This window comes from Sus scrofa, chromosome 16 (assembly GCF_000003025.6).
Source record: "Sus scrofa isolate TJ Tabasco breed Duroc chromosome 16, Sscrofa11.1, whole genome shotgun sequence".
Taxonomy (NCBI): Eukaryota; Metazoa; Chordata; class Mammalia; order Artiodactyla; family Suidae; genus Sus; species Sus scrofa.
Genome location: NC_010458.4, coordinates 15,667,827 through 15,690,757, shown reverse-complemented (window position 1 = coordinate 15,690,757; position 22,931 = coordinate 15,667,827). Strand labels below are relative to the sequence as shown.

Here is a 22,931-nt window from a genome sequence, read left to right as displayed (position 1 = left end):
TAATATTTTTTGGATTCTTAATAACTGAACTAGGAAAAGCAGGAGAAAAGTAACTGTTCCAGATATGATACAGTGTCTATAGGAAAATTGACAATGGGCCAAGGAGCTTATTGGTGAATTTTCTTGTATATTTTACAAACAATAGGAAAACTGCTTGTCCTTTCCTAGGAGATCCACAGATAAACAGCTTAGTATTTAATTTCATCCTTTTTTTTCAGGCATGAAGTACCCCTCAAATGGGGCTACATACAACTATGATTGCCACAGTCAGGTAGAGTCAGTCTTTTAATGTTTATTGTTAAATATCCTTTCCCACACTTAATTAGATTTGTATACTCTTATCATGTGGTCATCTTTTCTATTTTTAGATCAGCCAGACTATCAGAGTGTGTTCAAAGTCATCATTATAAATTCACCTATCTTTTACCTAGAGTCCACCACAAGTGTCAGTAGCTTTAAAGGATAGTAATATATTATTGCTCATGCATCTGCAGGTCAGCTTGTTATAAGCTGTTCTACACAGTGCTACACTAACAGTCTGCTTATCTTGGGCAGTCTTGTTCATGATTCTACCAGCCAGCCAGGGAAAAACTTACATACATTGTGCTAGATCCATTCTCCTGAGACCACAGACCCAAATGGGATATATCACGTGGAGATGAAAGACCTGCAAGAGAAAAATATAAATAAGTGTGTGTTTTTTTTTTTTTTTTTAGCCCTAAGCTCAAAATCAGTACAACATCATTTCTATTATTCTTGGAACCTGACCACTTGGCCAAGTCCAAAGTCAAAGTTCAGATATGTACATTGGCTCTTAGTGAGAGGGACTGCAAAAGAACATATCAAGAAGCATGGATATCTGGAAGGGTGAGAAATTATCTAAATATATTTGAAACAGTTTACCTGTGATCTTTATTGGCTAGGACATTTTGTGTAAGAGAGATACTTATAAATTAATTATCTGAACTCTTTTGATGTTTTTAAAATGTCTGTATCTTTTTGTATAACAATATTTTGTATCAATTATATATACATAAATCATACAAATATTTATATATATCATTCATACGTATGTAGATACACAATCAAAATAAACCATTTATTATGAGCTTTGAAATTTATTTGTAAACGTGTTTTGAAGTATGTTGTATGGTGATTACTTACAATTCTAGATATAGGAAATTATTGGTCAAATATCAGGATATAAACACTTTTCAGGGCCAAGCCACAACTAATAGATCTATTTATCCTTTTTTTTATAATGAACAAAATGTTCAAACTCCAAATACAGATATGAATCAGATGATTCCGTTTTTTAACTAATAATTTCTGGCCACACCTGTGGCATATGGAAGTTCCCAGGGTAGGGGTCAAATGGGAGCTACAGCTACTGGCCTATGCCACAGCCACAGCAGTGTGGGATCTGAGCCATGTCTGAGACCTAGACCATAGCTCTCGGTAATGTCAGGTCCTTCACCCACTGACCAAGTTCAGGGATTGAACCCTCATCCTCATGGATCCTAGTCAGGTTTGTTAACCACTGACCCACAAAGGGAACTCATACTTTTATATGCTACAACATATATCAAATAAATGTACACAGTATCAAAATAAATAGCAGCTCTGCCTTTTACACAAAAATCTTATAATAGTTAATTTTGTGTGTCAGCTACATCACTGATGTTCAGATATCTGGTTAAACATATTTCCTAAAGAGATTAGCATTTGAATTAGTAAATTAACTAAATTGCCCTAGACAGGTGAATGGCATCATAAAATCCCTTGAGAGCCCAAATAGAACAAAAATTTGGAGGAAGGGATAATTTGCTCTATTTCTGCGTGACTGGGTGACCTGAACAGTGATTTTTCTCTTGTCCATATGCTCAGGCTTTCAGATTTGGACTTGGAAAGTATACCTTCAGCTCTCTGATTCTCATGTCTTTGGTCTTCAGCTTGTAGAAGGCAGCTTCTCAGCTTCCAAAATCATGTCAGCCAACCTTATGATAAATAAATCTCCTGCTCTATATACATATATACATATTCTTGTGTTCCCTGGGAATCTCTGACTAGTACATATTTCTACTCCACATCTTTCAGATGTTTTAGTGAAAATCAAAACTAGCCAAATTCTAACTGCTCATATTGTAGGGCATAGATGGTTAAACTCCATACATAAGCACCCAGTTACTAATATTCTCTCTGAACGTGTTATGCATCTTTCTCTAATATCTAAGATTAAAAGTAGAGATGCCCAATTAAAAATTTTATTTTACTCATTTATAATCTTAATAGTCTAGTTATCACCATAAATAGTTATCTCTGATGTTTATCAATCATGTCTAGTCCTCATAAGTCCAATATATAAATAACACTAAAAATTAGCTAGGTAAATGTATTTAATATTAGTCCATCTTGCAAAGCCTTCTTTAAACTTTTTTAAAAAAATAGATGGATATAAAAATCCATATGAAACGACTTGAAAAGAATGTGTGAGGAAGTGAAACAGAACATATAGACATTTCTTTTAAGTTACTATTTTTGCAATGGCCAGTAGAGGGTCAGAAAATTCCTAGAGGAAAGATTGGGCCAAAGGATTTTTTTCTAATATGGATTTTTAAAATAAAACTCTATAAATGATGTAAAAGAAAAATAACTTGATAAAGAGAGGGAAAATCTGCAGTATTGAAATCCTTGAGTTAATAGAAGTTTATGATACTCAGATCACAAATGAAACACTTCAGTGGAACCAAATTTCATGTGCCCAACACATAGTAAAGATACTCAAACTGAAATGTCTGTAGCAGAGAAGGATTTATTGCATGGACCATGCAAGGAGAACAGGTGTCTTGTACTCAAAAGACCTGGACTGTCTGATGAGCTTCAGGGAAGCATTTTCATTTTTCTTTAAGTGAGAACTGCAATTATTTATTTATTTATTTATTTATTTGCTTTTTAGAGCCGCATCCGAGGCATATGGAGGTTTCCAGACTAGGGGTCAAATCGGAGTTTCAGCTGCCAGCCCACACCACAGGCACAGCAACGCAGGATCCAAGCTACATCTGTGACCTCCAGACCGTTAACCCACTGAGGGAGACCAGGGGTGGAACCTGCAACCTCATGGCTCCTAGTCAGATTTGTTTCTGCTTCGCCAGGCAGGAACTCCCAGGGAAGCACTTTCAAAGGCCAGGTGAGGGAGGGGAGTCACAGAGTATGTGATCAGCTTGTGCATAATTCTCTTATTAGTTGATGGTGAGGTAACATTACTATACCATAGGGGTTAAAATGATCAATCCTCAGGCTGCAGTAGGTCTGAGGCTATATGCTCATATGCTCATATGATCATTAGATCATTAAGTAGTAGTTCATTTCCTCGATTTGTCGGAGGCTTTGGCATATGTGAAACACAGGAAATGTGCATCAGAGACTTTTATCTAGGTACTTCAGGGAGGAAACTAAAGATTCTGTGACTGCCACATATCTGACTTGCTATTACATTCTCACCAGTTTTCCTGGCCCAGCTGCTATATTTCACACTACAGGTTCACATTCTTTTAATCATTAATTCATGAGTCAGGCTTTTGTGAATCAGGGGAGAACTGGGAGACTATAGCTTCTCTACCAAGAGGCAGGCAGAGGACATCGTAGGGGTAGTCTGTCCTGGGAAAGCCCCATAAGGTCCTGCTAAGTTACAAAATGTTGGTAGAACTTAAGGTATTTCTTAATTTGTAATATAAATGAAATCAGAACATAAGTGTCAGATGAAGGAGTATTGTTAGATCTGGGAGTAAAGTATAAGACTTTTCATATCTGGGGTAGATTGTGAGGATTTTCTCTTCCATTTTTCAAAGAAAATGTTAGGAAAAGTTCCCTTCTGAGTATTCAGGGACAGGTAGATGGGCTATAAAATAGCTATATCAGAGAATGGGAATGTGAAGCTAAATATATGCAGTAGTGCCCATTTGAAATTTGTGTATATAAATAACATTGGACTTAATATCATTGTTATATTATTTTTCTAGTGATACTCAAACACTTAGGCATGAACTCAGAATAGATCAAAACCTGGGATAAGTTTTATCTAGTTGCATATGGCAGACGAAAAGAATAGCATAAGACTTTAGGGGATTAAGATAAGAAGAAACAAATTGTTGCATAGTAATAACTAGTATTATCGGTGGCTTTTTTGGAGTATAGCACTTAGAATAAGTAAACTTGGGGAGGAAAAACATGATGTTTGGGGAACTGAATCCTTAAAATAAGCATTTCAGAGAAAAGACAGTTACTAGTCCTGGCAATCAACCTGAGTTGTGATCATGTAAGCAGTTAACTCAGATAAAGTAGGAAAATGATCACTGTAATTTTGATTTTATAGTGGTGTGGTTATAGATTGGCTGGATTTCCTTCATTGTCCTACAAAAAATATTCCTAAAGACTTTCTGCCATTGAATGCTTTTGAGGAGAAATTTGAAACCATCCTGATTTCACCCCTTATTTGAATTTTTCCCTTTCCTGGCGGTGCTTCAAAATTGCCATAATATAATATGCAAAGTGTTGATTGTACCTTAATCGATTAATTATAGACAAATTATTTTTGCTTTTAGTTATCTGCTTTATTTTTTAATTTTAATAAATTTATATTCTACTATATTTTAAAATATTTTTATTTTATGCATTTCACGCTTTATACTTCAGGTAAATTATTCACTTCCTAAATATTCTTAAAATATGTAATTCATAGTTATTATCTTGCTTAAAGTTGATATTTTTTTATTTTCCCTCTGATTTCTTAGTGATTATCTTGAGTTTGTCTTTCAGTATATTGGTTTAGTTACTGATACAAGGGAATTCTGCTGCTATGATTTATCTTACCCATGTTTGTTTCTGTAATAATTTTGCTTTTGTCCTCAGCTTATCTTGTTAGTTCTGCATTACCTATTTAACCCAACCTCATATTTTTTTCATTGATGTTAACATATTTTTTTTTTATCCTAAAAGTGAAAAGTATGTTTGTGGTGTTTAAACTTTGGTACCTCATACTTCTCTTTTTTCCTTCTTTTAAAAATGTCCTCAACAATTATTTTCCATATTTCTTTCAATTTTACTAATTTTTAACATGGGCAATCTTACCTGCACTAAATAACTAATTATTCTCCCTGGCTTCATATGCACTTTGAGACTGGTTTCCTCTCTTTAGAGATTAGACCTGAGGGCTTGGTTTGCAGAGTTCTAGTCTCTATGCTTTGCATTTGCCTGTTAGTAGATTTAATCTTTGATCTTTTAAAATGTGTTTAGGTTAAAAGTCTTCAAATAACTTTTGATTTGAGGCATATTTTATTCTTATCCAGCATATCTTAAGCTTTTGAACAGTTTTTTCCATCTCAAGTTAACCCCAGGAACTTTGCTTTTCAGAGAGAGTCATCTCTGAAGAGTTTTCCTCCACATTTCATCCCAATCTCCTTAGCAGATCCTCAAATCCTGAGAAATGGAGAAATGCTATGGTAAAAATTTCAACTGTTATTCAAAGAATTGCTAATCTAGAAGAAGAAAGAAAATTTTAAAGGGTGCACATAGTTTATTTTTCTTTGTTCAGGAGCTACTGATTACATCAGTTTTTTTTTTCTATATTATTTCTTGTTTAATTTCCCCTTTCTAATAATACTTTAATTTTGAAGAATAAGATTGGCTTAGGATTGATTAGTCTCTTTCCAGCTGTCAAATAGGGAAAGGAAAATAAAACATACGCTTTTTTTTTTCTCTTTTACTTGTGTTGTCAGGATTACAATAGGTTGTGCCAGTTGATTTATCCCAGGAGGACTGTGAGATGGATATTTACCTGCAGAAATTTTATTATAACTATTCACAGAATTAACATCTATAAGGAGTAAACATGTAGGATTAGGTAGTAGTGGAATTTGAACTGTAACAAAGATCCATGCAAAGAGAGCACTAGAGCTGGAATAGCTTTTCAGAATTGTAGCAAGTTGGAGCAAGGGATCTGGCTTTTTATATTGACAAGTAAACAAGATACTGTATGTGGGTTGCCCCAAGGAGGGAGTAAAGACTTTGGTCAAGCATCTCTCTTCAGCCCTTGGCACAACTTGGAAGTGACTTAGCACAGAGCTATCATTTGCCCACACTTCCACAGTTCAGCGCTAGAGAATAAATTTTTCAGGCCAAAAGGTCAGAGAGAGAAAGAGGACTCTAAAGAGGGTAGAATATTTATTATACTATGGAAAGACGTTTTGTCCTAGAGTCATTTGCTGTTTTTCTGCAGGATTCCTAAATCCACACAGCCTGCTTCTCTTAAATGGATGGTATTGTAAAATTTTTCATATTGTTTTTCTGCCATCATCCCTATGACTATTGAAAAATATGCAAAGGCAAATACTACATGATCTATCTAGTATATATATTTTAATTGTGTTGGTAAAAGAGCAGCATATTTATTTTTATGTATGATTTTAGAATATAAATCTATGGAAAATTTCTGGAGCAAAATTTGGCAATATATTTTTGAAGTGCATAAAATAAATATTTTGAGATAAGTAACAACTTGAAATTCATTTTTTTCTAAGGAAGCAAGTTTTACCAGTAATTTCCAAAGTTATGTTCAAAAACGGCAATTTAAAAACAGTAAGAGATTAATCAAGTAAAGTATGGGGCTTAGAATAATAGAATAGTATAGAAGTTCTTAAAATCAAGGGAAATGCATGTTACACAAATATGAAAATTTTATGATTGCAGTATTTATTTATATGCGAAAAAATGTAAAATAATCTGGAGGAAACATAATAAATATACTATTGTCTGGAAGTGATTTACAGATTATTTTTAGACCTTTCTCTCCTGCCAGTTTTTCCCACATTATCATTTTTTTTATAATCAAAATACATTATTTTTAGAAGCCACTATATATCATCACTATATTACATATGACTATTGATAGTGAAGTTTTTCTCTTCTACATGGTGAACTTAGCCCAATGATATCATGGTTAGTATAGTAAAAAAAAAAAAAAAAACAAAAAAAAACAAAAAAAAAAACAACAAGTTAAAAACAAATTAAATAAGAAAGCATATAAATCAGACAGTAAAAGTCAAATCCAAGTTTAAAACAATATCATAAACATGCTGATTATGTTCATTACATTAACTTTTTTCTATTACACACACAAAATAAAAATAGGAATGTATGTACACATACATATACATATATAAGTATTTATATTTTTAGATGAGTAAATAATGTATATTTCATCAGAAAAATGATACTTCATTTTATTATGCACATTGGAAAATGTGTAATAGCTAAATTTTTACTATAGATGTTTGATCATATTAACCATAATCTTTGTGATATGAAATAGATAATCTAAAGATTCTAAATAATAATTTATTAGACCAAGAAAAATTGCCTATACATTGAGTAGACATATTAAACATTAACTCTATTTACTTTAGCTGGCACAAAATATATGTATTTCTTCTATATATTTTAAGACCCATTTATATTTATTTTGTAGAAAAAATATCTTAGCCTCATGAAAATGACAAGTTAAATTTATCTTTAGTTGTTCCCTTTTGTACAAATGTGTAAATTAGAAAAAAAAGCCATCTTAAACTTTAATTCAGCAGTAGATATTTGACTTCACTTTGTTTTTTCACTGAAACAAAGTGAAACATTGAAGTATATTGAAGCAGTGAAGTACTAAAAGAGAATAAGAGTCAAAATATAGTTGAGTTCCCATCGTGGCTCAGTGGTAACAAATCTGACTAGTATCCATGAGGATGCAGGTTCAATCCCAGGCTTCACTCAGGAGGTTAAGGATCTGGTGTTGCTATGATCTGTGGTGTAGGTTGCAGATGTGGCTCAGATCTGGCATTGCTGTGGCTGAGGCGTAGGCCTGTGGCTGCAGCTTAGATTCAACCCTAGCCTTGGAACTTCTATGTGCCATAGCTGCAGCCCTAAAAAGACGCACACACACACACATACACACACAAAAGAAAAATAGTTGAATGTAAACTAACATGGGACTAAAAGTCTCAAGACCATCAAGGCATTAGATACATCTGACAGAAATTATAAATACTAAGATAAGCTATGTTATTATTTATTATGTTGGTGTGACAGGAAATGATATTTTCACAAAACTCAATATTATTTGAAAAAGTGAAGTGATAAAAGTACATAGAAAAGTGAAAATTATTTTGTTAGAACAGAGCTGCTACAGATAGCTTTATTGTTAAGTACTAAATTATCTTACAATTTTGATTTTAAACTTCAGAAAATTAAAACTGCTAAAATTCCATGAATGACTTAGGATCTAAGTTTAGCACTAAGTTTAAATCAGAATGGGGAAAGGTATTATTTCTTGAAATACACCTTAAAGACATTTTAGAGGGAGCCATGGGAACAATGTCTGTCATTATCATTCACTGTGCTTTAGGAGAAAGGAGAAATGAGCACAAATCTAGTCCTTAGGCAAGAGTAAGCTCTGTGACTTTTCTGGCTCAGAGAAACAAAGGAGCCATGGATCAATTTATTAACTGTGTTGCAAAGTCCTAGACTTCTCAGGAAAGACTCTCAGATTGTTTTAACTTTGTTTAAAAAAGATAAGATCTGCTTCATTCCAAGATATCTGGAGGTTACAATTGTAATAATCATATAATTTTTATGGGTTATTTTTCTCATGACTGTTATAAGTATTTGATAGTAACTTAGTTTCTATTACTATGGACTTAATTCCCAAATTATATACATTTGCTTGGTTGTATGCATACATAGCAAAATAAAAAAGTAAGAATGAATGCAAGAAAACAAAAGGACACATAAGGATAGCATAAAATGAATCATATAAAGATGCAGATTATTAATGGTGTGTTTTATCTACTTATTTTTCCACATAAACATTAGAGATATTTGGAGGCACCAAACCAACCAGAAATATTCACATTGAATATGACAAAATTTTAAAACCCTAATACATATAGAGATTAGAAGATGATACAAGTCAAAAAAGAGGACTAGAAAAGAAAATCATGGACTTGGAGAATAGACTTGTGGTTGCCAAGGGGGAGTGGGTGGGAGTGGGGTGGATTGGGAGCTTGGGGTTAATAGATTCAGACTATTGCCTTTGGAATGGATAAGCAATGAGATCCTGCTGTGTAGGTAGCACTGGGAACTCTGTCTAGTCATTTATGATGGAGCATGATAATGTGAGAAAAAAGAATGTATACTTGTATGTATAACTGGGTCATCATGCTGTACATTAGAAAATTGACAGAACATTGTAAACTAGGTATAATGAAAAAAATGAAAATCATTATATAAGAAATTTAAAAAATGAATAAATAGTCATTATACCTTCAGAAGCATTGAAAGGCTAATGAATTATCTCACATATTCAAGCAAACCATTTATATCAGAATCTTACAAATCAATAAATATTTCACATTTTTGGCATGGATAGTCATTTGCTTTTCAATTTGAAAATATCACTTGTAAAGAGTTATTTATTCTAAAAATTATTTAAATGCTTGCTATTATGTTTAAGTTTCTGTCTGGACGTGTTTAGCACTTAAATATTTTAACCCATTATTATTTTAGCAAAATATAAATTTCTACCCTTTTTTAATTTCCTCTCGATATGTGACATATATAAAACATCTCATTGACTGCTTCCTTTCTTATTCAGGAATGTACTTTCTTTTTCTTTGTTTTCTCTCTGTTCAAAAACATACTATGTCAATTTCAAAGAACCTAGAGAGTAAAATTTTAATATATTCCACTGATTTTAGGGGTTTCTTCATCATCAGAGAATACCTGATCAAATTACTAGTCTATGTTTACAAAGATGCAGATTTCCTAAAGTAACACTTCTCTGTTCAATAGCTAGCTCTGTTAAACATTACAGTGGGTTAAACTGCTTCAAAATGCCAGAAATCTACTATTTCTTAAATAACGAAACATCTCTAAGTAATGATTATGTTCACATTTTATATTTAAACACTTCAAATATTTGTTATATACCAAGGAGATTTCATTAATTCTCTATTCTTAATCAATATCAAAGGTTATTTTTTTCACAATGAAAAAAAATGAACAGTAATTTAAAATTCATCCCTAGTGCTAAATATTGGAATTTATGGAGGTTAATGGATCTGTTCTTTTACTTGCTAAATAAAATGTGTCCCCTTAGATGATGGTTACAATTTCTTAATTAAGAATCCACTAAAGTGCCATCCAAACGTACATAATTTATTTCGTTTTATATTATTTGACTGGGAATTTTGCCAATGAATAAAACATCTTATTCTGAGGCAAAATGAAAACTAATATTTTAAAATTTGTTGAAGAAATATCATTTCTTTAACTTGTTTTAAAGAAATCCTTTCTTTAACTTGTTAAATAATAAACCTATATTGTAATGAAGAGCAAATCAGGATAGTACCTAATACGACTTTCAGTAAAGGCACTAGCTAAAATCTAAAATGATTGCTTCTAAATGAAAGTATAGAACTCTTAATGATGGAGGAAAAACATACATATGGATATTTTTGTGTACATAAATATATATATACACATATGTACTATTACTACTAATTATTATTATTTCCTTATATGAAGTGATTGGACTTGCTTATAGCCATATTTGACATAACAGACAGTATACATATTAGCTTTGGTTTTTTAAATGACAAAAGATGTCTGGAACTATAAGGAAACAGATTTTAAATAAGACAGTAAGAACCAGATGGTAATCCTCTGTAGAGGTTAACAAAACAGTAACAACAACAATGGTTAGTATTTTTTATTTTTATTTTATTTGCTTCAGAAAAGATTCCTTTGAAAAGAACTATGAAGTGTTTAGAAAGTCCCTCAGAAGAAACAACTCTGACATTTTCAGTAAATATGATTGCCGGAGATACTTAGTAGACATGTACAGAAGTTATATCTGTGACTTAACTTTGACTTGCTCCTGAATTATGGTAAGTTTCTAGATCTTTTCACTTCCACACAATATTTGTATACAAACTACTGGACTAACGATAATTTAAAAGTACCTAGTATGGAATTGTTTCATTAAAATCACACTTAAATCACCATTTGATTTATGAGAAATTGTTTGAGAGCTTCATTTATTCCAAAAAATAATCCTTTATTCAGTGGAAAAGTTAAGATTTACAATAAATTTGGTGCATATTCTTTCTTGCCACATGTCCCAATATATATATATATATATATATATATATATATATATAATTATCAACAAATACACTAGAGACATAGAAAATATAAAAATCAAGATCATAACATATTGAAATATCAGTTGAAGATGTTCCATTGGCAATTGTTGTTTATATTATAATTTAGGTAGAGGTTCTTCTTTAGCTTCCATTCAAGACCAATATGAAAATTAAGTTAAATCACCTCCTGGAATACTTTAGTCACTTGGTTTAGATTAACCACCTAGCTAAAAATTACTTGTCTAGAACTCTAGCATCCATGTCATAGTTAAAATATCTATTTATTTGATCCCACTTTTCACCAATAATTCACAAGTGACTTTGACATAAATAAATTTGACTTTTTACTAACCGGGGCTTCATGATTGGTTTCCATTGTTTTGCTGCTGAGTAATCACCAAAAAATGGCAGAATTCTCAATTTCTTATTTCTAAAATTTTAATTTAGACCTGTTTTTCAGAATCTATGAATTTACTTATCTGAAGAATGTTGCATAAGAATATTGTTAGACGTAGGGGAAATTTATGAGAATTATTTCATCTTGTCTCAGTTTTGTACTTGTTGACGTCAACAAAACTTCAAACATTGCAGTGTGTGTATTCATGATGAATTATTAATACAGGGATAGAAAAGACAGTGGGAAAAACAAAAACTACAGTTGGTGAGACTGTCCTCTTATTTACAACTGGTAATGAAAAAGTGACCATCATTTTGAATACCTGCAAAACTTGTCCTATTTTAAGTCATTTAGAAAGGTCAACTCATAGCAGTTAACAACTTTCTTGTCTCCTTTTATACTGATTCTACAGTTCTCGGTACATGCGTGCGAAGAGAAAAAGTAGGGGATGTAATGTAGAAATATGATTTCTTTGCAACAGGAAGAGAAGTTATATTACTAAGTATTTCTTAAAATGGAAGGTTATGCTGGGGTCTTTACATCCCCAAAATAGCATTCGTTGACAATACGCTTAATAGATTTTAAAAAACTAATATTGATTTTTCTATTAAATTTATTCATATCCATCCTAAAATATTTCATTCCCATCCTGAAAATGTTTAAAATCATTTTTATAAAATTAGGATGCAGAAGCATGCTTAAGAAACTAATTAAATTACACCAAACATACTGGCTACAAAAGTAGAATTTTTTAACAGTGAAAATGTCACATTGTCACATTTTACATAACAGTAAACTATTTTTAAACAAATTGCCTGTCATTTTAGATATTTTTTTCCTAAAATGATTCTTCTAAAAACACCACATCCAATTTTTAATTAAAAATATCATGTACTTGTCTTTACATATTAGGAGGGAAGACATTACAAATCCTGATGTCTCCTTTTACGAAGAGGGCACCCATAGATGTAACACTTCTTGTCCATTATCTACCCTCTCACTGCTTCTTCCTATAGACAGAAGTAATTACCTGCCTTAAGGGACATTTAGAAGAGAAAATGGAAATGCCTTCCTCCTTCATGTCTATCTGGAGTTAGACAATCCGTTAGAGCACACATTCTTTGTTACTCCATGTTGTAACTTAACAAACACAGGATCTGTCCAGAAAGATGTTAAGGTCCAGCACAGCCTCTTATCAAAACAGAAAGTGTATCCAGTTCTGGAGTGTGGTATCAAAGCCCTATTGGCAAACACCCAAGGCGTATTTTCCAATGATATGGTTATTCTCTATTTGCTTTTGTCTTTTCCTTCATTTGGTTCAGAATTTGAATGGGGGAAGATGCTAACCTGAGGGATATTAAAGCATTAGATTACTAGCACTTAATATGTTTGCAAATGAATGCCAACTAGCTTATGCAGAAACAAGTGGAATTCTGCAGCTTAAAAAAATCAATAGACATATCAGGAATGTATATAGCTCAAGAAATGACCAGAACTACAGAGTCAAGCACCCTCTCTCCTCTCTGATCTTTCTATATTGTCCTTTCCAATTTCTTTGTCTTTTCACTTCTTTCTCTGTGGCCAGTTCTCCCTACATAGCAGGAGCTATGGCTGAAGACAGATATGTGCTTCTAAGACTGTCATAAAACAGAAATTTAAAAAATGGGCCCTTCCTTATCTGCGATTCTTACAAAACAAAAACAAAAACAAGAACAAAGGAGAAAAATACCTGAAAATGGCTTTTCATTGGTTGGGCTTAAGATTTACATGTATTCCTTTAACAATCCTTATGGCAGGGATGGCAAATTGAATTGACTTGGCCTGAATCAGTGTAATAGAACTCTGTGACTAAGGATTGAGTGTGTTACTAGAGAAAACAAACAAACCAATGAAGAATAAGTATAGCTCATGAGGTGCAATATCCCATAACAAGAACAAAACATGTTGAGTGCTTCTGTAGAAAATATTCATGTTGGGGACTGTGGAATTCAGAAATGGACATGATGTACCTCAAAACACGTAAGAATATATGCAGGAATACATAAGGTAAATATTTATTTCAATATTAGTATGTTTAATAAGTACTCTTTCTTCCCTCTGTCAATCCATACAGTTAAAATAGCATTTCAGGATGCAATGGATGCAGAGGATGGAAAATGGATAAATGAATAGCACAGCCAATCAACCCACAGCTATTAAAGGAATCAAATTTCAGATTTTTCAGAGTAGTGCAAGTAAGATTTTGGACTGATTTATCTCCTAGGGCAGCTGTCCACATGAGTAAATGTATTAGTTTATGTACAAATGAGCAAAATAAATTTGTCTGCCTTAATTATCTGTGTATTATAAGAATACTATGGCTTCAGTAAATTATAAAAAATTAAATTTTTATGTTTCGCATTCTCAAGGATGTAGGGCATGGATTAGATTACACTTCCAGTGGGGGTGAGGGAGGTGAAGCATTGTAAATCTTGATTTAGTTGATTGTAGTTTTAGTTGGAACAAGAGAAGCGATGACAAATTATTGGATATGATAATACCTGACACAGTTCACTTTCACATAGAGATGGCTAAGGAATATATTGGATGTTAATTTCATTTTTTACATTTTGAAACATTTAAATAAGCAATGTTTGGCATTATTACAGAAAGAAATATTCATCTAGACAAGTCTCATTTAAAATAAGTGTGGTTTCAATAAAGTATAGAATTTGATTTTTGGCTCCGTTGAAACGAATCTAACTAACATCCATGAGGACGCAGGTTTGATCCCTGGCCTTGCTCAGTGGGTTAAGGATCCGGTGTTGCCGGGAGCTGTGGTGTAGGTCATAGATGGGACTCAGATCCAGGGTTGCTGTGGCTGTGGTGTAGGCCAGCAGCTACAGTTCCCATTCGACCCCTATCCTGGGAACTTCCATATGCCTTGAGTGCAGCCCTAAAAAAGACACACACACGCAAAAAGAATTTGATTTTGCTTTTCAATATGAAAAATTAATAAATTAGCATTTTTGAACAGAATTACAAGAAGAATGCTTAATTTACTTAAGAAGAAAAATTGCACTTAGAAACACTACATTACATGTAAGTGATTTATTAATACATATCATTTACCCATTTTTAAAGCTCTATGTGGCAAGACAGCATTAACTAGTTCATGGCAACGTATACTTTTAAATTAAATGGCAGAAACCATTAACAGGGTATATAAATTAAATATTTTTATGTATTTAGGTAAAACTTTATTTCAGTTAGAGTGAATTAGAGTTTGGCTGTTAATTTGTGATTATAATTTGCCTTAAGACATTTAACAGGTTATAAAATATAGATGATGCTCTGCTTTCTCTGCATTGAGGCTAGATTTTTAAAGAGTGTAAACATTCTCCTCAATTATCACAATCATCTGTTTAGAATTAAATTGCCCATATGATTACAGAAATTCTGGTCCTGCCTGCCAAAAAATGGAATGTCTCTGAGAAGGGTTGAAAGAAGAGATGAAAAGAATATCACCAAAAAGGGTTGAAAGAAGAGGTTTCCGGATAAATTTTGTGTCAACTTTTTATATAAGAACACTGTAATTTTTCAAGCAACCCTGAAATGTATCACCGTTTTACAGCTGGGGACTCTGAGGCATGGCCAAATTAAATGTCTTCCTGTAAAATCATAACACAAAACTAGGCTTAGGGTTCCCAACTATATATACTTTCTTTAGTGTCATGTTAGGTCAAGTTATTCATTCCAGGAAAAGTTTCCAGGCATGGTTAGCCAGTCTGGTCATTTCAGGCAAGAACTAGAAAGACAGAATATGGAAAGACAACAGGTAAGTATTTGACCTGTAGTTTCTTCTGGAAAGGAATCAAGGTGAAGTGGAGTCAGAGTCCAGAAATAAAACTGATTTGGTAGAACATGAAAGGCTGAATTATAACTCTTAAACTAGTAGTATTTCTAATTAATTATTTTATTTTTGATAAACAAGGCATGCTGGAAATGTGTGAAATAACATTAAATATTTGTCAAACTATTCTGTGTTAAGGCAATAGATCAATGAAACACAATAGCATGTAAAGATTTACACTAGGAGTGAACTAGCAGTATTACAAATGCCTGTAGTTAGAACACTGTGATGATTTATATTCTGCCATTTTTTGCCAAAATCAATTTGCTTGATTTCACAATCTGCAACTTTTTGCACAAATTCAGGTTTCACATTTATTCCAAAAAACTCCATTTTTGAGAATCTAACATGGTGGTACAACTACCAAAATTCAAAATATTTAGCTCATGGATCAATGAGATCACTAGTGGGATCCATTCTGCTCAGAAATTTGTTAATGAGACTACCAAGCAAGTCTCACATTAATGACTTAATTTGTCTAGAGAAGCCTGTATAAGATAGAGGACTATGTATATGATTATAGAGTACATTTAGGAAAATCTAAGTGTACCTCAGAATAACCTTGAGAATTTTAAGATGTATTAAAAAGCTATGATAGACAATTTCTCCACTGTAAGATGTACTCAAAAATGATCATCACTTTTATATCATGTGAAATAATTTCACATGTAGAACTTAATATTTAATTGAACAATTTCTATGAGGAAAATATGAAAGGCAAGTTTATAAGCAAATTTTAAACTTTAATGGTGATTGATTTTCTAAAGATCTGTAACATTATCTACATGGACTCAGTGGGCTTTATTTTATATTGATAGTTTTTGAAAGTTTATTATATGCCAGGCAGAATTCCAAGTCCTGGAGCAATAAGTCAAATAAGAAACTTTCTGCCCTTATAAAACTTAAAAGACAAACCATTGGAATTGTTTATATAGATTAAAGGTATCCTATTAGAATTTGATTTCATTATAAAAGAAAAGAAAGGAACTAATGTATATGCTAAGTCATATTTGCATTCAGCAAATTAACCATGTGGAGGAGGATATTAGGGGATCATTAAATTCTGATAGTAGAAGAGAGAGAGAGGAAGCAAAAGAGGGAGAAGGGAGGAGGGGAATCTTAGGTAGTATTAATGCTATCATTGTTTATACTATTATATATTTTGTATTATGTTAATATATTTACTCTATCATTAAAAGATTAAGAAATAGATTTTTAGAAATGGTATAGATAAATTATTTCCAATTAGGCAACTGGTTAAAACATTTTAAGGTTGACCAAAATACTTTGATAGATATTAATTTTATATTCATGACACTTGTTGTTATACAAAAGAATAAGCAAATAAATTCTGTGACACTAAACTAAATATGTGATTCTGTAAAACCCTCATATTTCTGGGTTTGAGAATTGTGTATAATGCAAAATTAATGTCTCATTGTGGGTAAAACTGTATATGCATAGGTTATTTTCATGTTACCAATACAAAACAAACAAACAAACAAAAAACCACTTTATGTCTAGCAGTTTCATTTCTTATAAAGGTTAATCACCATTAATCACCTTAGCTGACAAATAGTAAAGGGTTGTCAGGTCAACCCACTGGAAGGAAAACTTCCAGATTATACAGCTGTACACCTAACTGCAATCCATGTATATCTGAAGATTCATGTTCTCATTTCTAATATGCATATGGTTACAGATTGCTTTTCATATAAATCTGTGAGATATAGTGTGGCATGTGAACATTTGCCCATCTGGAGGATTGGTCATAAAACTCATTTTCTATGATTTAATGAAACTAGAAATCCATGAGCAAGAACAGTAGCTTTATACTCAAATGCTGGTGGGTCTTACAACCACTTGTCTGTTCCATAATATGTTCCTAATTTTATAAATGATGAATTAATGCTTCAAAGATAATAAATCTGGTAGTATGGCCTCTGGATATCAATTCACAGCACCACATATTAAAAATATATATTTTAATATTTTTCAAACCTCTTCCCAAAAATTTCTCTTCCTCTTCCTCAAATCCCATTTCTCATAAGATTTACTTGTTCAAAAAAGCTGAATGTCTTAGAAAACACTATTATATAGTTTAATGGAAGCTGTTGCCGGCACTGCATAAAATGAAGCATAGATTATATGATTCAAATGTACCAAAACAAATGATATTTTTGGAATTAAATTAGAATTTTATTGCTTTCTCTGATCATTTGGGAAACTATTCTGTAATAAAAGATTATTACCAGCCATGCATGTGCTGTGGCATCTCTCTAAAGTAGACATCAATTCAGAAATTGTCCACCATGAGCCTTTCAGGAAAAAAATATTAAACATTTCTAAAAAATGCTAATGATGATGAGAAAATAAATATTTTTTTTTGTTTTTATAAAAATAATCTAGGTCTACTCTACTCCAGTCAATCTTATAAGTGTCTTTTAGATAAAGAGATGGATATAATACGGTCTATGATCCCTAAAATTGTACAATATTTACTAGAACTATGTGGTTTAGAAACTTATCTTCTTAGCAAAAATCTATGAGGCACTTGATTTAATCCACTAATATGCAACTGCACAGTAATTCTCCCTTTATAGGCTGTTTAATTTAAGAGAATAACCAATTTTAACAGAAAATCTAAACTGCACTATATCTAGATATATAAATAAAGAGTACTTGGTGAGAACTACCATGTATCTTAATTCTAATAAAGACATGTAATATGGAAGATAATTAAATTCAAAAGTTGTATATGTCTTTACATTCATTAGAATGTTCTCCCTTTTTATTTATGTTTTTCCTTATTAAGTACTTTACAAATATTTCTAGGTTATTTTAAAGGGGTATGCTTAATTTATTGATTACCATACTCACTTACTTATTAGTTATAAAAATATTAAAATGAAACTAGTAGGGGGCTTTCAAATATGGTTGCTGTTAACCACATATAGCTAATGAGAAGTTGAAATATGCCTACTCTGAATTGAGATATTCTGTTAAATATACTATTCATACTAGAGCCTGAAGATTTAATGTGAAAAATGTATGGTATACTTCATGAATTCTTTTAAGAATATTCTATCTTCTTTACACATCATTATCTTCATGAATGGAAAAATACACAAATGTTTTGTTTTCTAATAAATGTGTTGTATAAAAATATGAAATCTGGACATTTTAGTCTGTTTTGCTCTTTTGAAGATGAGTAAAAAACTATGCTAAAGAAAAGAAAATGATAAGCCAAATTGTGTACAGGTTATATATATATTCACTTTGTTTTCTGGATGTGCTGATTTTTGTTGATATAGAATACATTAGAAAAGATATTTGGGATTTTATTGAAATATATGGTTTAATATTTGATTGGTGGAACTGAATGAGGCAAAGATAAATACAATTTACTTTTTGTAAATGACAGATGTTTAGACCAACAGATTCAGAGGATGTAATTAGAAAAGTTGGATTCAGTTAACAACAACAATAACAAAACATATTTGAAAGCCTCCTAAAGTACCAAGTAACCCAGGGTTTAAGGGGCCAAAATCCCAGAAAGAAGAAATTTTAATGAGGTTATCTAAAACTCATGAAACAATGCTTCATGTCTTGAGGTGTTCTGCAATTTATAAGTGGCTCATGGGAAAGGCTAAAAAATGGAAGCTAAGAAATTAAGAAGCAAAACAGAATTTGGCTATTGTGGTCTCTTGAATTTGGAAAGACAATGTATGGAGTTCATGGACTGCCAAAGAGAAAAGGGAAAATCTTGTTTTCAATTATGATCCAATTACGATCCAAGAAGTGCTATGCTCTAGAATTCAGCAATGGGGATTTCTTCACAAAAACTTATTCCATATCTTGAATATTCTCAGTCTCTGTCTGGATTAAGATTATCTGACCAAAGCTAACTGCCTAACAGAAGAAATTGTAAACCTCACTTGGAGGAAAAAAAAAACTGTTATTGATAAATTGACATTGTTGTATAAAAAATGACCAGCATTCAAATGAATAACAAATTAATAAAGACAAACAACAAGCATGCCAAAAGATGAGACCAAATACCTAAAAACAGAAAAATATGACAATTTTAATATCAGAGTTAGACAACATAGACTTTTCAAGCCATTAATATACCAATGTGATAAAACTGGTAAATATGATTTTGCACCATGATTAACTGTAGCTATCTTAGAAATACTAACAAAATCCTTTGTTCAGAGAACTATGAGCATTTATCTAATCAAGAATGATTTTTAAATGGGTATTCATATGAAGATTCAGAAAAATACTCAAAACAAATAATAATTATCACCACTTAGAGATAAATTGTTTATGCAAAAATGGATTGTGATTAATACTCATTATAATAGAATTATTGTAACAGGGTTATTAAGTGGTTAAAATAGAATATAACTACATACTTAAAGTCAGAAGTACAAAGTGAGCTAGATTTTAATAAAAATGTCATATTTGTACCATGCATTGAGAATATCTGTCCCCAAAGAAAACACATTTAGTCATTTTGCTTTTCTCTAATATAATTAATAACTTGTTATTAAAAATTTCCATCTCTCTAATCACCTTTGCTCTCTTTGGGAAAAAAGGCTAGAGTACATAGACTATTTCTGTGTTTTCATATATTGCTCTACAAATTGAAGGGGGGTATTGAATGGAAAATTATAAGATCTGAGTGTAGTTCATGTTATATAGATAATGAATTTAATTGTACTAAGACATTTTATCTCACGTAATTCTATTTCCCAATGAAATAATACACAATAGTTATTATTGTATGTTAATAAAGTCACAAAATCAATGTTTAACAATATATTTTGATAAATGAATTCTGAAATGTGTAGAAATTGATTGCAGAAGCAGCATATTTTGATTAGAGTTGCTGTCGGTGAATTCAGTGGTTTAGAGTATCACAGGAGTTATGTTCTGTGGTCACACACATATGCCTAGAGCTACTGCCCCTTCTGCCACCATCTTCACATCCAAGCTACTCTAGAGTTGTTAAATCTGGAAACTCGCTATTCTAGAGAGTTTCTGGAAAAATGCACTATTTTGTTGTATCCTAGTCAATCTTTAGCTCACTCCAACCTTGCATCTGTATCTGCCACTACTATGCAACCAAAATTCTCTTGCAGAAACCACTGATCTCTATTATACCAAAGCTAAGGGAAACTTTATACTTTTCACTTTAGCATACTTTACTAGACTTAACTGCCAATATTTATTTCTTTTCTTCAGTAACATCATTCCCCACTGCATCCCCTTTCTCTTTTCTCCTTTATTCACTCCTTTTCTCTCTCTTCCTCTGTCTCTCTCTTTTCTCTCTCCCTCCCCCGATACTAAGACAATTCTTCTTTTTCAGTGTTATTGACCACTCTCTCCTCCTTGAAATGGACATCTGATTTTGGTGTCACTTGGAACTTAAGCTGGGGCTCTTCCTGTTCCCATTCTGTCTATAGTTAGAACAGTGCAGTTCTGCAACTATATTTCAAGAGCTTAACACTTATTAACCACTATGAAGTGTTTATGAAATACATTTTAAAATCAGGTAACCTTATTGTTTAACCCTGGTTTTAAAGAGTATCATCATGGAAAATAATAGCTACTTCATTCCAGCCCTTTGTACCAGCTGCACCTTTCTTACTGACTTTTTGACAGTTTTCTGAGGTCTCACAGTCCTCTCTAGCGTACCCTTTCCCAAACTGAACTCTGTTAGTTTCTTCCCTCTCTCTACAAATCCTGTGTTTTGTCTGTTTCCTCTTAAAGGCTCTGACAGGCAACAGGCTTCACTGACCATTGAAGACTAAATTATCCATGTAACCTCTTTTTTGAGCCAAGTGTTTGTAATTTTCTCCATCATAGTAATTCCATCATGTGCAATAATATATACATAAGTATATATTTTGCAAACACACACATACGTATGTGGACATACACAATTTTCAAATGAAACATAACCATCATTAATACAATAATGCATCCATGTTATTCACTCCTTTATAATCAACCCTTTAAAAAAAGTATGTGACATATATTTGGCAATCAGTATGTATGTGGGAATAAATGAATTAATGAACTTCAGCTCTTTGAGACTAGTATTTTCTTTTATTGGCTTATCATGAGTACTTGATTTTTTTTTAAATTCATGATATCCTAACTTGTTTGATAATTACTTATTTACATGAGTTCTCACTTGTAATAAATTTTAAAACTTCAAAAACAGAATAAAACATATACTAGACATTAAATACAATTTTTTGAATTAGTGAATGGTTAAACATTATTATTTATATATGAATGCATACATCTTTCACTCTTTTAAAGAATATTTCATTATTTGCCTGTACATTAAGTATCCAACTTGTTCAATTAATGAAAGGCAATTTTTCTAATAAATCATAATTCTCTGACTCTCTACTTTGGTTATATAAAATAAATTCAGGCAATTTCTTTGACATATGAGCAATCTATATGTTAAAGTGTGATCATTTAAATTGTTCAAGTATTCCTACTAGCATTATTATTTGTTTATAAATGTGCATTTAATAAATCTATTTTGGTTACTAGGACTATGTTTTTAATAAAGGATAGAATATTGATTTTGAAAAGGATTTCCTGCCACTGCCTCTCCTGTATCCGACTATTCAACAGCATAAACTTGCTTAAGAAAACTTTTTAAAAATTTTTAGAAATAAAAACTCAGGCTTGCATTTTACTGACATCAAAACTCGGGAGCTAAGCATATTTGTTTTTTCCCTAAGCACTGAGCACTTGCAAAAGTTTGTTAAATATAGAGAGCCTCTTGCATAATTGTTTTTTCCCCACTTATATCAATATTACTATTTCATCTTTGCTTCCTCCTTCCATGTGCTCCAGAGGAAAAAAAAAAAGAAGATGCTCCTTAGCTCACAGAATAATTTGGATTTCTATTTTTCAAACTATATTATATCTTACATCTTTCTTATCACATGGCTAGAAGAGTGAAAAAGGTTATGGAATCAGTGGAGTGGAAGCTGGTGAAAAATATTTAAAGGTCAAGTATAGCCAACTAAATTAAAAGTTGGTATATAAATACATGTATGTGTTCTAATTGGAAAAAAAAATGTATTTCAAAAACAATTTGATGGAGTTCCTGTCATGGCTTAGTGGTTAATGGACCCAACTAGTATTCATGAGGACACAGGTTTGATCCCTGGCCTCACTCAGTGGGTTAAGGATCTGGCCTTGCCGTGAGCTGTGGTGTAGGTTGCAGACACGGCTCAGATCCGGCATTGCTGTGGCTGTGGCATAGGCTGGCAGCTACAGCTCTGATTGGACCCCTAGCCTGGGAACCTCTATATGCCATGGGTGCAGCCCTAAAAAGACAAAAATACGAAAAAAA

At 32.1% G+C, this 22,931-nt stretch overlaps 1 long non-coding RNA gene across 1 annotated transcript in view; it reads right to left on the bottom strand.

Moving 5' to 3' along the window:
* LOC110257287 overlaps positions 1-22,931 on the bottom strand; it is a 175,161-nt gene that overhangs the window by 2,672 nt on the left and 149,558 nt on the right. Inside the window, exon 2 of the long non-coding RNA XR_002339701.1 lies at positions 601-667. This is a non-coding gene — a long non-coding RNA (uncharacterized LOC110257287). The remainder of the gene's footprint in view (positions 1-600; positions 668-22,931) is intronic.